Source organism: Dipodomys spectabilis, unplaced genomic scaffold (genome assembly GCF_019054845.1).
Source record: "Dipodomys spectabilis isolate Male_0828 unplaced genomic scaffold, ASM1905484v1 ptg000386l, whole genome shotgun sequence".
Classification (NCBI taxonomy): Eukaryota; Metazoa; Chordata; class Mammalia; order Rodentia; family Heteromyidae; genus Dipodomys; species Dipodomys spectabilis.
This window is the reverse complement of record NW_024871063.1, coordinates 1,941,728-1,955,414: the sequence shown is the minus strand read 5'-3', so window position 1 is coordinate 1,955,414 and position 13,687 is coordinate 1,941,728.

Sequence of the window (13,687 nt, the reverse complement as noted above, 5' to 3'; positions counted from 1 at the left end):
CTAATTTTGCCAGCACCATTTACTGAAGAGGCTGTCTTTCTTCCATTCTATTTTTTTTAGCTCCCTTATCAAATATTAGATGGCTATAGGTCTGTAGGATCATTTTTGGGTTTTCAGTTCGATTCCATTGGTCCTGAGGTCTGTTCTTGTACCAGAACCAAGCTGTTTTGATTACTATGGCTTTCTAGAAGAGTTTGAAATTTGGTATTGATATTCCTCCAGCAGGGTTCTTTCCGTTGAGGAGCGTTTTTGCTATTCGGGGTCTTTTATTGTTCCATATGAATTTTTGGATTGCCTCTTCTATTTCCTTGAAGAATGAGGTTGGAATTTTGATAAGTATCGCATTGAGTTAGTACATAGCATTGGGAAGTATTGCCATTTTCACAATGTTGATCTTTCCAATCCAGGAGCATGGTAGTTTTTCCCATTTTCTAAGTTCTGTTTTGATTTCGTTTTTCAAGATTTTAAAGTTTTCATCATAGAGGTCCTTCACTTCTTTGGTTAAGTTAATTCCTAGATATTTTATTTTTTTGTGGGGCTATTACAAATGGAGTTGCTTTCCTAATTTCAGCCCCACTTTTCTCATTGTTGGCATACAGAAAAGACATTGATTTTTGAGGGTTAATTTCATACCCTGCTACTTTGCCAAAATTTTGAATAAGCTTGAGTAATTTGGGAGTGGAGTCTATGGGATTCTTTAAATACAAGATCATGTCATCTGCAAAGAGGGAGAGTTTTATTTCTTCTTTCCCTATTTGGATCCCCTTTATGTCTGCATCTTGTCTTATTGCTGTAGCTACACATTCTACTACTAGGTTGAAGAGAAGTAGAGAGAGTGGACATCCTTGTCTTGTTCCTGAGTTAAGAGGAAATGGCTTTAGGTTTTTACCATTAAGTATAATGCTGGCTGTAGGTTTGTCATATACAGCCTTTATTGTATTGAGGAATGTTCCATGGATTCCTAATTTTTCCAAATCCTTCATCATAAAGGGGTGTTGGATCTTTTCGAATGCTTTTTCTGCATCTATTGAGATAACCATTTGGTTCTTATCCTTGCTACTGTTGATGTGATGAATAATAATATTTGATTTGGTATATTGAACCAGCTTTGCATCCCTGCAATGAATCCTGTTTGATCATGGTGTTTGATTTTTTGGATGAATTGTTGAAGTCGATTGGCCAAAATTTTGTTGAGAAATTTTGCATCAATATTCATCAAAGAAATGGGTCTATAGTTCTCTTTCTTTGATGAGTCCCTGCCTGTTTTGGGATGAGGGTTATGATGGCTTCAAAGAATGTGTTCGGTAGTGAACTTTCTCTTTCAATTTCATTGAAGAGTTGGAGGAGCATTGGTGTGAGCTCAGCTTTGAAGGCCTTGTAGAATTCGACTGTAAAACCATCTGGTCCTGGACTTTTCTTAGCTGGAAGGTCTCTTATTGCTGTTTCTATTTCTATGCTTGATATGGGCCTGTTAAGATTGTTTAACTCATCTTGGTTTAGTTTTAGCATGTCAATATTTGCTAGGAAAAGGTCCATTTCTGCCAAGTTCTCAAACTTATTTGCATAAAGTTTTGAGAAGTATTCCCTTAAAATGTTTTGAATCTTGGCTGTTTCCGTGGTGATGTTTCCATTCTTATCTCTGAGTTTATTTATTTGGGTGTATTCTCTTCTTTTTCTGATAAGATTTGCTAAGGGTCTGTCAATTTTGTTAACTTTTTCAAAGAACCAACTCTTTGTTTTCTTGATTCTTTCTATAGTTTTTTGTATTCTAATACATTTAATTGTGATTTAATTTTAATTATTTCTTTCCATCTATTGGATTGGGCTTTATCTTGCTGCTCTATTTCAAAGAGGTTCAGATGTCTCATTAAATTGTCTCTCCAATTTGTTGATGTAGGAACTCAGAGCTATAAACTTGCCTCTGAGTACTGCCTTGGCTCTCTCCCAGAGAAGCTGGTAATTTGTGTGCTCATTTTTGTTGAATAGCATGAACATTTCAATTTGAGTTCTAATCTCTTCCTTGACCAACTTGAGATTCAGCAGTGTGTTGCTTAGCCTCCATGTGTTACCAGAATTTGTTGGTGGCTTTTGGGCTTGAGTTCTAATTTTATTACCTTGTGTTCTGAGAAAATGCAAGGTATAACTTCAATGTTTATGAATTTGGACAAGTTTAATTTGTGGCATAAAATGTGGTCTATTTTAGAAAAATTTCCTTGTGCTGCTGAGAAAAACGTGTATTCTGATGCTGCTGGGTGAAATATTCGGTAGATGTCTGTTAAATCTAGTTGATCCATGCAGTTGTTTAGATCTGCGGTTTCTCTGTTAGGTTTTTGCCAAGTTGATCTAGCTTGTGGGGAGAGTGGTGTGTTAAAATCCCCAACAATTAACTTCTTTGTATTTCTGTGGGATTTGAGGGAAAGTAGTGTTTCTTGGATAAATTTGGGTGTTCCGTTGTTTTGCGAATAGATATTTAGAATTGTAATATCCTCCTGAAAGAGAGATCCCTTAATTAGTATGTAGCGACCTTCTTTATCTCTTCTCACAAATTTTAATTTGAAGTCTATTTTATCTGATATTAGGATTGCAGCTCCTGCCTGTTTATGGGGGCCGTTTGCTTGGTAGATTTTGTTCTAGCCTTTAACATTGAAAATGTGTTCGTTTTTAGGGGCAAAATGTGACTCCTGAAGGCAGGAGATAGAAGGATCTTGTTTTTTAATCCAACTAGACAGTCAATGTCGCTTAATTGGAGAGTTAAGTCCGTTAATGTGAAGAGATAGGACTGAGAGGTATTTGGAAGTTCCTGCCATGTTATCCACCTTCTTGGGGCTGGGAAAACTGAGTTCTTCCTATGGTTCTTGGATTCTCAGTTTGGGTGCAGTTTCTTGGCCTTTATTGTGGTTTTGTTGGTTTTCTATGTGTAGGACGTCTTTAAGAATGTTTTGTAGGGCTGGTTTGGTGGAGATTCATTGTTTCAATTTTTCTTTGTCATGGAAGGCTTTTATTTGGCCTTCAGTTAGATAGTAGTGTTTAGCTGGGTACAGTATTCTTGGTTGATATTTGTTTGTAGTGCACGGCATACGTCATTCCAGGCTCTTCTTGCTTTGATTGTCTCTGTTGAGAATTCTGAGGTGATTCTAATTGATTTCCCTTTATAGGTGATTAATCTTTTCTCCTTGACAGCTTTAAGGATCTTTTCCTTGGTCTGAATTGATCCTGTGTGGATTATTATGTGATGGTTGGATGTCCTATTCTGGTCTGTTCTATTTGGAGTTCTAAAAGCTTTTTGTATTTGAATATGCCTATTTTTTTTCATCTTTGGGAAGTTCTTTGCTAGTATCCTCTTAAACAAATTTTTCTAGACCATTAACTTCTGTTTCTAGGTGCTCCTCTACACCCATTATCCTTAGATTAGGCCTTCTGGTGGTGTCTTCCAAGTGTTGGATAGATCTCTCATATTTCTTGAACTTGTCTTGGATGGTTGTATGTTCTTTCTCTGTAATGTCCAGGGTGTCTTCACTCCCCAAGATTCGATCTTCTGCATGGTCTAACCTGCTGTCAATACATTCTACTTTGTTTTTTATTTCTTTTCCTTTTATTTTTTCAGCTTTCATGGCTTCAAATTCTTGTTGCTTTGTTTTAGATCTTGTATGAACTTCTTTACTTCCTTAATTTGATGTTCAGTATTTGTTCTCAAATCACTTAGTTGATTGTTTATGGTTTCCTTGGACTCCCATTCCTTCTGTTGGTTTCCATTCACGATTCCCTTGGTGGTCTCCCTGACTTCTTTCAGCTCTTTGTTAATGGATACCATGAATGCCTTTAGTGATGTTTGTGTATTCTCATCCTGCTCTCTCAATTCCTGTATTACTCTTTGCTTAGCTTTCTCCTGTTCGTGAGATTCCTGTAGTTCTCTTTGAGTGTTCTCAGCCTGCTCATGCAATTCCTGCCTTTCTCTTTGTGTATTCTCAAGCTGCTCATGCAAATCCTGCTTCAGTTTTTGAGTAGCTTCCTCACGCTCATGATATTCCTGTATAAACTTTTGAATTGCCTCCTCTCTCCCTATCACACTCATAAAGAGTCCTTTGTATGATTTCAATCTTTTCATTTATCATGTTTGCCAGCAGTGTTTGTAGAACTATTTGGGAACTCTCCTCTGCATTATTCATTATCTGTTCTGTCCCCTGGTTATCATGAGTGGGAGTTGAGATACTGGACTTGCCATTTTTCTTGTGTTTTTCCAGCTTACTCTGCCCATTTTGGATGAAATTAACACCAGTTTTGTGCTAGAACACTACCTTAAGGCAAGCATCAACCAAAGTCTGTATTTTCACAGTCAATAGTCTGCAGATATAATTTAGTTCATCAGATACATCTATTCAAGATCAGACAACTGTATATTAATGTGCTACGAACCCCATAGAAGAATTTGGTAAACCAGAAATTATTAGGGTTAGGAAGAGATGTAGGTAAAAAATAGGAATAGAGTGATGTGGGAAGGCACAGGGAGTGTTAACTATATCCTAATCTCAAAGCAGGAAATAGGTTGGATAGGATGAAAGTAGAGGGAGAGAAAAAAAAGAAGAAAGAAAAAGGCAACCAAAAGAGACCTGAAAAAAAATAGAAAGGTAAAAATTAAAAAATATTATTAAGATTGAAAAACAAACTATCCAAGAAGAACATGAATATAATGAGAGAGGGGGAGGGATATAAAGATGATGTGAAAAACTTAAAAATAAAAATACTTAAAATATTATATAGGTATAAAGAGGTAGTACTGCTATTAAGGAATTTAAGTCTAAAAGGTTTTAAATTGAGTAATAAATTTGTCTATTAAGTGTGTACACAATGGGGAATAAGGTCTAATAATCCACTGTGGGTTTATCTGAGGATATGCAGAACAGCAATTAAGTCACGTAAAGAAGAACGAACGAGAAGAACAGGTAAAAAGGATAGGAAACAAAAAAAAAGATCAGAAGTTCAGTAGAGCTAAACAAATACAAAACAAAACAAAAACAAAAATAAAGAAAAACACACACAAACTTATACCCCTACAATAAAATTCTAAGAGGAAAAAATTACTAGAAAAAAATTTTTTTCAAAAAAGGTAAAAATTAAAGATTAAAAAAAATTTAGAAAAAAAATTTTTTTAAAAAAGGTAAACAAAAAATTATTTTTTGTGAGGGGTGGGAAAAATCCGGTATCTCCCTTGTGTCTCTAACCAGCCTCTTGTTGGAGTATCTGGTCTGGTTGTGTTCCTGTGGCTTGGTTGGTTACTTAATTCAGTTTCTTTGAATAGGCAGAAAAATGCTCTGTTTTCCCCAATGTTTTGCGATCCTCCTCCCAGGTTAGTTCAATGGGAGGGAGATCTGCTTTTTCCTCGATTTTGGAGATGCTGTGATGAGTCTAGGTTCCGGGTAGAGTTGAGGCCTTTCAGTAAACAGTAGCTTTTCCCGGGAGCTGGTTTGTGAGAAAATCACAGAGCCCAGCCTGGAGCCACTCTCAGGGTTTCTGTTTACTGAATTTCAATTGATTGTCCAGGCTGCTAAAGGGAGGGGTAGCCTCTGGCTTTGATTACCTGGTGGAGAAAGCCACTCCTAGGGCTGGTGCCCGAGGTGGGTGACTTTTCCCTGGGTGGAGCTGAGTCTGGCAGGTCATTTAGGCTCTTGTGACCTGCTAGATGACTGTAGATTTATTCCAAGGCCTGAATTGGAGCTAGCAGCTCCACCAAGCTTTGTCGGTGTCCAAGATGGTGATTTCCGGTACTGATGGGGGGGGGAGGGTGGTCTTCCCTCCTCTGTTCCCTGAGAAGGAGTGAGGATGTTAGGCTTCTACTCATGCCGAAACTTGGTCCTTGGGTCTTCTCTGGTCTGCAAACTGTGGGGTGAATTTTTCTTCTCCTTGTCGGTTCTTGCTGGTGTTTAGTGGAATCCGCTCACCTGCCGGGTATGGCTCCTTCGTCCCGGACTCTCTGTGATTCAGGTGTGGCAGCTGTAGTCGCCACCACCACCGCTGCCGCCGCAGCAGCAGCTGCTGGCAAATGCTCAGAGCTGTCTCCTTGCCTGTGTTTTCTCTCTCTGGCCTTACTCTTTGTCCGTGAAGGCACACTTGGTGTGATTCTCTGGCTTAGAACTCTTCACTGTAACTCTAAAACTGCTTTCTATGCGAGAGCTTGTTTAGCTTCCAGCTTCTCGTCTGCCATCTTCCTGAACTCCCATCTTTTTAAAAAAATAATATTTTGTTTGCTCTATTAATTGATCAGAGGAATGGATTTTGTGGCAAGCAAGGTCATTACTCATCTGTCTCTCTCTTTGTCTCTCCCTTTCTTGGTTCTCATAGATAATATGATTGCCCAATAATTATCCTAATTTATTTTGCTTTCATATTTTTGGTTGCAGCATTTCACTTTTTGCTCTGCCATTTCCCAAATCATTTATATAGAAGGCGTTATTTCCTATTTTCTCATTCCTAGAATAAGCTTCACATGAAGACATCACTTGTCCTCATTTTCAGTGTATACATTTGAATGCGGAAGAACATCTTTCCTCTGCTCTCCATCAATTCCCTGCTCTCCAGTTAGAATAATTTCGAATAGTAAAATTGGAAAAAGAGAAATGGTGAATAAACAGATGCAGAAAATTCACTGGATATTTCTGACAAGTTCAACCAATGTGAACTATTAGGGAAATACATGGACACCTCATTCCCACTGGCACTCAAAGTCTCTGGTTTGGCAATTCTTAGGAATATGAGGAACAATATAAAAAAGTAAGGAATGATATCAATTGCAAGAAAAAAAGTGGAGAAGGATCCAAGCAAATTTCTTCATTGGGCTGCCAAAAATATTCGGCTCACTACAGTGCAGTGATTTCTTTCCCAAAAGGCCACTCATGTGAATAGTAGGGATCCCTCCTCATCGAGAAGCCTACAGTGGACACTTACACATTGTCAGTGAGTTGGTGTCTCAAACGGCACATGCAATAACTGTAGATGACTGGACACCCCTGCACATATGTGTGCATATATGTGGAATAATATTAGAGTGGCTTCTTTCTTACTTCATCATGATACAGAAACCAATGCCCAAACTAAAGGCCTCTTAGCCCCCTTACATCTTGCTGCTGAGAATTGAGATAGTAAAGATATGCTGGATCTCCTTTTGTTGAACCATTATATAAAACCAGGCATGAAGAACAACATAGAAGAAACTGCATTTGATATTGCCAAAAGAATAATTATGTATCACTACCTCTATGAAGTTGTGGAAGGCTGTACAAATTGTTCACCTAAGTCCTAATGGTCGGGTTACGTTTCTTAAATTTCAAAAATGCAAGTCCATCTTTTGTGTCCCTACAAAATATTTTCACAATCTAAATAAGAGCAATATCTTTTTTTTTTTTGGTCGGTCATGGGGTTTGAACTCTGGGCCTGGGAGCTATCCCTGTGCTCTTCAGCTCAAGGTGAGAGCTCTACCAATTGAGCCACAGCTCTACTTCCAGTTTTCTAGAGGTTTATTGAAGAGTACCACAGACTTTCCTTCCCAGGCTGGATTTGAACCATGATCCTCAGATCTCAGCCTCTTGTGTAGCTAGGATTATAGGCATGAGTGCCTGCCAACACCAATATTTTACTGTAAAAATTCATGGATTCCGCGGAATGCTTTAAAGTGAATTGCCTGCATTGTATGTCAAAATGTATTCAGTAGTTTTTGTATACATGTATAATGATTTCTTCAGAGATTGTGATTTTCAATCAGAAATAATTTTAACTTACCTGTTGAAATGAGTAGTACAGAAAATAAAATATTTCTGGTGCTTGTCTGAAAAAGTATATTTTAAAATATTCTATATTCTATGTTTGCATAATGTTGATATTGATCAATCTATTGCTCACATTTGCAATTTTTTTTTGTCAATGACTATCTTAAACTTTTTGATTTGGAATTTGATTGTACTCTCAATTATTTATTGATAAGTCCAAAGGTGATGGCTTTTTCAAGTACTTATTTATCCAACTGTGTTAGCTCTGTGGACCTAATGGATTCAAAGTAAGCGTTGCTTAAGAGCTACTTCTAAACTTCTTCAGCTGACATTTTCCCAAATGATGTGTTACTGGCACAAATGTCTACCTCAGCCTTTATACTTCTTCCATGTGGGAACAGACCAACCAGAATATCTTACGCTGACAGCATAGATTGTTTTACTGGAATAAAACTAATCTTGTTTACAAGGGATCATAGAGAGATGAACAGTTCAAACAGAACTGTTCAGACTAGAAGGTATTTTATCAAAATATAATGGTTTATTATACCTTCCATTTCAAAAGTAGCTGAAGCCAAGAAGGTGAAAAAATTTTTGGTATGCATGATTACTTAATGTCCTGGCCTGTCTACCATCCAACCAGGCAGGAACTTACACTACTGCCTTTTTATCATCCAATATTTTCATAGTTGCAGGAGAAGTCCATATGTTTCTCCTCGTTATTAGGCATTAAAATGATAATGCTTTAATCACAGTGTTTCCTATTGCCTCCATGCTGTAAATCTACAAATGTTAAAGCTTTAGCTCTAACTCTATCAAACACTGAGGTAGAGATAATGGATTAATACTTTAAAACAGATTTGCCTTTGATACAGTAACAACAACAGAACAATGCAAAACGTGTGCCTTTTAATTATAGTATATATAGTTATATATTTTATATTCATATGTGCTGATTTTATATTTCACACAGTGAAACTTACTAGAATTAGTTGATAATTTTACAAATAAATTGATATTTATTTACTCCAATAAATAGAATTGAAATAAAAATAATTAGGTTTAAAATATATATTAGAATTTAAAAAGTATCAATGCAATATCTTTAGTATAACCTTGTGATATATTCTGTTCTTGGTCTTCTGAATCCACATGGCAAAAAAACAATGTTTTCCTCTAATCTATAATGGATTTTGCTCTGCTGCTCTGTTTATTGCTTTAAATCGCTTGTCCCAAAATGTTTTTCTCCATATTTCTGAAGCATTCCTACTGATTATACCCAAATTTTGCTAAGATGTCTAAAACACATTATTCCTCTTCAGTACCCATGGGTCCTATGTTCCCAGGTCCCAGTTACCTGCATCATCAGATGACAGGAGCAAGACTTCTCACCAAGGCCCATGCAACATGTCAACAACAAAGTAATTCAAGACCCATCTCAATTTCTCATTTCCTATATTTCAGGGCCCCAATTCCTTGAGATGCAGGAACTAGCAGTAAGCAATTGTGAAATGCAAGGCAACTTAAAATGAAGGATGAGATGACAAAATTTCAGAGAACGTACTGTAATTCTAACATTCAACTTATAGATGACCAGCCCATATGAGTGAACAAGTTCACAAAGTGTCATAAACTTATATTTAACACCCCTCCCCTATGATTAATGAAAGATTTTATTCCAACATAAGTGGGCCAAAAAATAGTTCCTGGAAGGATAGATCCATAATTGGTCTACCAAAGCCCAGAAAACTTACTTAGAGGTCAAATGTAATTCAGAAAAACATTTGAAGCACTAAGGAGTGCTTCAAAACACTCGGACTTCAGTACAACATGGTTCTGTGGTATAAAAATGTCACTCTCAAACCAATGATAATCTACATTGAATCTCCTGAAAGTGTATTCCTTTTCAAATAAACTTTTAAAAATCACATTCGCAAAAATAACATTTGACAAGTTGATGATGCTTAGTGACATTACAAGTTTTTCAAGTGCAGGGAGCAAGTTACAATAGAGTTGAATTATTACACAGCACTAATGCCAAACACGTTCAATCATTCATTAAAGTATAGAAATAGTACCACCCACAATTTGTGTTTTTCAGTAAGGGCCTCCCAGAATTGTGTTTAATCGATCAGCCTCCTAAATTTCAAACTCAAATGTTAGCTAATAAATTTCATCATTTAATAAGGTACATTTTAAAAAGTCACAAATAGTTGCCTTATCATATGTTATTTTAAGTTTTCCCTTTGTCTAACATAGTAAGAAATATAACATTAAGTCTTGAATAGGGGTACTCATCAGAGATATGACAAACATAATATCTGTCTTCTATTTCTATCATATTTCTCTCGGAATAAATTGTAATTTTCTTCTTTTCCCAAAACTTATAGGTAGTAGAAAATATTATTCCATGTAAAATAAAAGAATCACACCTTTGTACAAAGCCATTTATAAATATTTGTAGTTAGGAATACATTCTAAGCCATTTTTAACTTTCTTTTTGGCTAAAGATTAATCTTCCAAATGGATGAGAATAAAATCATGTTTAGGTGCTTCACGTCTCCAGTCTTGCAAATTGTTGCTGCAGATGAATCAATTATGGAAATAAAAGCTGACATCAGTTCAAGAATATGCATGATTGAAAGTCCATGGAATGTATATAAACCTTTCAAAGTATTAATAGAGAGTTTAACAGAATGACTATCAGGAAGTTTCAACCAGAGAGGAATTATAGTAAAGACATAGAATGAATGAAAAATGAACAAGGGGCAAGTACAGCTAGAATACTCAATGTACACATATGATAAAGGAAGTGGTAAATTGAAAATAAATCTTGGAGATAGGGTTGGTTGAGAATGATGGAAGGAGTAACTCCGATCTAGGAGCATTGGACAATTAGATAGATATATTTAATTGTGAAACAATTGCACAATCTTTTAAAATTCAGTTAAAAAACACAACAAGAAACAAAAAACACTCAAAAATCACAACCATCAGCAAGCTCCAGAGAGTATGAATATGACCTCTCAAAATTTTAATCAGTTAATGAAGGGCAGCTTTTGGAAAAGCAAACAAAGCTGTTCAAAGAGCGAAATTTGGGATAGGGGATAATTTTGAACAGAATTAAATAGATTGTCTAAGGTTATATATCACCTACATCTGCTGCAAATAGTATCTTTCTTCTACGAGTTTTCTGTCTGAACTGGATAATCCAGTCCTGAGACACATTTGGTAGCTTGTGAGGATAGAATGGAAGAAACAAGACGAAGATCCCATTACTCCACTGGAGAGAAAACAATACTATTTTCTCTAATCTCTCTTCACTACTCTTTCTTCATTCTTTTAAGTCAATTGATTTTGAATTATATTTTTCCTTCTTTCTTATGGCAAAGTAATTCATTAAATATTATTTTCCATTTTCTTCTTTCATGCTGTTTAATTGGCCAAGTGAGTCCATTAAACTTCCCTCTTGCATTTGGTTGCCATGAAACAACATCTAAGTTAATGAGGAGAAATCTAAAGTAAAACTTTGTGTCCTGAAAACAGTCCAAGAAGTTGTGATGACAAATATTTGGCTATATTTTTTTTCTTTTACCTTGAAAGACTTCTTGTGTTTAAAGTTCCAACAAAAATAAGTACTCCATCACTTGTTGGTTCAATCAGAATTGTCTAACCTCAAAGATATATTTTGCTAACAACATGCTTATAGGAAACAAAAGAATACTGCACTTTTATCTTCTCTCTTAAGATTCTCCTTAGATACCATATCAGGAACAGTGAAGTTATTCTATGCAAAATTATTTCAATAGATTATTTTTCTCTTGATCTATGGAGGAGAATCGAGTTAAATCACCCATACCTTGGAAGACAGTGTCTGTTACAAAAGGACAATGCTTCTATGTCCTCCTCTTAACTCTTGTCGGAGTTCCAATTAATCAGAGCTTCTTGGCTTCATGTCTAGTGAACCTGAAGGACTATACGGGCTCCACCACTGCTACATCTTCATTATTTCTCTTTTAAAACTCTTTAATTGCCTCATTTGGATGTGGAATTTATCTTCATGTCTTCATTCAATCAGTTCTGCATTGTAATGAGCCAAATGGGCTCTGTAAACTTACTTTAGGGAGTAAAGATACTACTACAATTTATATTAAAAATTTTGGACTCCCTTCACTGCTGAAGACAATACGCTTCGCTAAGTCTTCTAAGAAAATTTTTAAATTAACTTTTCCATTTTCTCAATTCTTTTCTGAACTTTTTGGCATATGTAATAAGAGAAGTCTTCACTATCTCATATTTATAAGGATATTATTTTTGTGAGCCACTTAGAAATGTGAAATCATTCGTTTGAAGTATCCAATCAGATTTTTTTCTGTGTTTCAATGCTTCACATCCAAAGACATTGTGGAAAGTGTTAAAAACAAAAATGTGTAATCCCAACACCTTCTTTCATTGTGAAGGGCACTTTCTCCCTAAATATTTTGACTCAAATTATCTTTTTCAAAGAATTACAGTTTGGTAATTAAAGGTAAATTCACAAATTTTGATGCCTTATTTTTTTAAGAACTTTGAATTTAAATTCCAATACAACCTTGTTTCAAACAGTGAGAATATAGTTCCTGGCTAAGACAATTCCAAGGGAACCTACAGGATTTACATCAAGGTTTCTCAGGTTTGTTTTTTTAGTGTGAAAAAGAGCCATCTTCATCCACATTGCTCCCTCTCTACTACGTCTCCTTGGATTTCTTTGCATGAAAGCCTATTCTTCCAGGCAATTTTAAATTTTCTTAATAGGCTAAGTTGTTAAAATTTTGACCAATTAAAATATACCTGTAATAACTTTAAAACTCTTGAAAATACTTTATCAGAACCGCGAATTCACCGATCTTAATTCCACCTTTACCATCAAAAGTTAACATGCTGTTTTCATGATATAGTATCCAGTGGCTTTGTTATGTGTATATATAACCATATTAGCTGATGATAAGAAAAATGAATTCCAAGATATGGAACCAGATTTTTTCATTTGTGGTTGTTGTTTTTGATGAACTATGTGATTTCTGTTTTTTTTGGGTTTTTGCCCTATGGTTTATCCCTGCTGTATTTCATTTTGTATTGTATATTCATTTACCTTAATTAGTGAAGGGAAGGGGAAAAGCATAATGGTGAGACAAAGGACAAAAGGCAAACCAATGTAGTAGCAATACTCACAAGACAATATGTTGGAATGTACATTACAACTTGTGAGGGGTGAAGGGATGAAGGAAAACTGTGAGAAAAATGAGAAACGGTTAACAATTTGAAAAGTTATTATTTATACCTTACAATTACTGTAACCCCACTGTACATCACTTTGATAATAAAATTGAAAAAATAAGCTGCGTAAAATATAATTTCACTGTATTGGCACAGTAAATAATATTCTTTATGTAGTAATATTTTAAAAATCAATACTATTTGGCATCTAATTTGAATTAATTACCCCTTCTTTATCAGAGGGTCAGCAACTTGAATGTTATCCAACTAGACAATATTTTCACAATATACTTGCCAAATTTTTCAAACAGGAATAAATTTAGTGCTTTCTCATTCTAAAACAGAAAACAGTTTAGTGCTATGGAAACCCATAATTTTTAAAAGTAAGTAAGTTGTTAAGAGGAAAGAATATATGTGTTCTTCAAAATTCTCATGACTAATAACTACTCATTTTTAAATTGTCAACATTCCTGAGAGATTCAAAACAGTACCTGTTTGCATGTTATGTAATTCTGCAATAGATGCAGTTTCCAATGGGGTGTTACAGATTAAGAAGTCAACAGAAAAATAGCCACATTCTGGTAGAGGATAAAACTATGAAGCATGTGTAATAATTAATTCTTCAAGAGTAAGCAATTGTTTATCAGAGTAAGCTATTATTTCTATGACCATCA